Source organism: Myotis lucifugus, unplaced genomic scaffold (assembly GCF_000147115.1).
Source record: "Myotis lucifugus unplaced genomic scaffold, Myoluc2.0 scaffold_22, whole genome shotgun sequence".
In the NCBI taxonomy this organism is placed as follows: Eukaryota; Metazoa; Chordata; class Mammalia; order Chiroptera; family Vespertilionidae; genus Myotis; species Myotis lucifugus.
Genome location: NW_005871070.1, coordinates 3,581,230 through 3,584,111, shown reverse-complemented (window position 1 = coordinate 3,584,111; position 2,882 = coordinate 3,581,230).

Here is a 2,882-nt window from a genome sequence, read left to right as displayed (position 1 = left end):
ATATCTCCTAAACATTTTGGAATCTATCTTAGTCTGGGATATTATAACTTGTCACCTGGACTCTTGAAATATCCTTTCATTTGATTCCTATTGTGCGCAGATTCTAGAATGGCTCCAATGACCCACCTGCACCCTGTCATGCCCTGCATAATCTCCTCTCCTTGAAAATCAATTGATAACCAAGATCATCCTGGGTGAGCCTGACTTAATCACCTGAAAGTCCTTAGAGAAGCTTTCTTCTTTGCTGGCTCTGGTTTACTAATCCTCTCTAGGCCTTGGTAGGTGTTACGGTTATTCCCCAGGATTCCTGCTCTCTTACTTCTGGGTATATTGTAGGATGGCCCTTTTCTTCCCCATTAAACCCAAGTGGGACCATGTGACTGACTTATTTTGGCAAATAAAAACAGCAGAAGTGACATGGGTCTTATAGGTAGAGACTTTAAAAGCCAGCGTGTGATTTACCACATCCTCTTTTCTTGCTATGGCAACTGGTAATGCTCCAGACCCTGTCAGTCTGGGTCCCAGAGTAAGGAGACATGAAGAGTCCCCAAGTCAACCTGACAAGTTCCGTGAGCAACTATAAATCATTGTTAAAAGCCACCAAGATTTGGGAGTTTTGCGTTCCTGTGGCATAACTACTGGCGGATACATTACTCCCTCTGTCAACATGTGCATCCTATAGTACTTGGTCAAACGTCTGACCTGTCTGGATAGTGCAGTGTTCCCTTCTCTGTGCTCCAACAGATCTTAAATATACCTCTTTATTTCTTTGGTGTCTATCTCATAGATTGCTGTGAGGATTACTTGAGTAAATATATAAGGTGCTGGCACACTATAAGTGCTCAAAAAGGATCAGCTATTTTCATTATTACTACTTTATAACTCTTCTCTTTCTCTTTTGTTGTTATAAAATCGCTTTAGTGGAATGTGCAGTGCTCCACGTTACAATACTGATCTTGTAATTGCTGGTATCAAAATATACATCTTTGTCACGGTAAAAAATTGCATTTGCTGCCCTTCATGTCTTAAAAACAGGTATATTTATATTTTACATATTTATATTATATTTATACCTTGTCCCACCCTGACATGGAAACTCAGGTCCAGGCTCCAAGGTAGGAGCCAGTCAGCATGGGGTCTGCACACAAGGGAGCCCCTTGGACCATGAGTGCATGACTATGCAAGGGTGTGGGAACTACGCCAAAGGCACCTGATAGTCAAGGCCAATTAAAGCACAGAGGCCTTGTTGTCAATACACCAAATGTCCAAGGCCACTCTAAGCCTAAGCTAAGATACCATACACAGCTCAAGGCCACAGTGATCACACGGTACGCTGTGCCCTTCTGTAGCCGAAATATGATTGATATCACTGTTGGCAACTAGCCTTCTTTGTCTCTGAAATAAAATACAGGTTATTTGACCAGCTAGTCAGGTGGAGTGTGAAGAAGCAGAGGCACAGAGAATGCAGCTCCTATGTGTGCAGGAGAGGTGAGAGAGCTCAGACGGAGCTGAGAGCTGGTACTGCCACAATGTAAGGCTAAGAGCTCATAGAGAGCTCAGATATAGCTACCATGTTAACCAGCCAGTGTGCTGGGAGAGAAGTTAGGAGGTAGTTACTATGTGAGGCTACAGAGACCAGCCAGTGTGCTGGGCAGGGGAGACAGGAGAAGTTGCTTGGCCAGAGAACTCAGGTACCCCTACGATGTGAGGCGGTGAGTATAGGGGACAGTATGCAGCTGCTCAGATAATAGCTGTAGGTACAGAGACTAATGCTGCTTTTGTGGAAAAGATGTATCTGTTCACCAGCTGGTGTATGGCTGCCTGCCAGTTTGTACTTTGCTGTGAATGACTGTCTTGCCTGTATAGGACTGTTGTACCACTGGCTTCTGTAATAAAGACTCATTCTTATATACCCACAACTTCTCACGGTTTCTCCGTCTAAGACCTGGTGTCCAAGGAGGTCCAGCCCTAGGCAGAGGGGCTCGGACCTAACACCTCTAACATGTGAGCAGAGGATAAAGGAGGAACTTGGACTAAGTTCCCAACAGTTAGTACAGTGGACAGGGTTTGAGAGGGACCTGCCCTGGTGTAGTCGAGAAGAATTCAGAGGAATATATAGACTCAGAGCAACTCAAAGAGAGCACCTGAGCACTGGCTATGCTGAGCAGTGATCCTATTGGCTCTGACAAAGGGAAAGGAGATAATTAAGACTGTATGGTCATTGTGCCACATTCTGGTTTTACTGCAATTATCTCTTAAACGTTTGTCTTCTTTTTTAAAAAAATCTTTATTGTTGAGAGTATTACAGATGTCCTCCCTTTTTTCTAAACACTGCCCCCCTTCCACCTGGTTCTTGCCCCACCCCAGGCCTTCACCAGCCTATTGTCTGTGTCCATAGGTAATGCATATATGTAAGTACTTTGCTTAATCTCTTCCTGTCCCCACTTCCCTCTGAGATTCAACAGTCTGTTCCATGTTTCCATGCCTCTGGTTCTAATTCATTCATCAGTTTATCTTGTTTATTAGAATCCTTGCTCATTTATTTTGATTTTTAGATTCAATTTTTGGCAGATGTGTATTAATTGCCATTTTATTGTTCACATTTTATTTCTCCTTCTCCTTCTCCTTCTCCTTCTCCTTCTCCTTCTCCTTCTCCTTCTCCTTCTCCTTCTCCTTCTCCTTCTCCTTCTCCTTCTCCTTCTCCTTCTCCTTCTCCTTCTCCTTCTCCTTCTCCTTCTCCTTCTCCTTCTCCTTCTCCTTCTCCTTCTCCTTCTCCTTCTCCTTCTCCTTCTCCTTCTCCTTCTCCTTCTCCTTCTCCTTCTCCTTCTCCTTCTCCTTCTCCTTACTCCTCCTCCTCCTCCTCCTCCTCCTCCTCCTCCTCC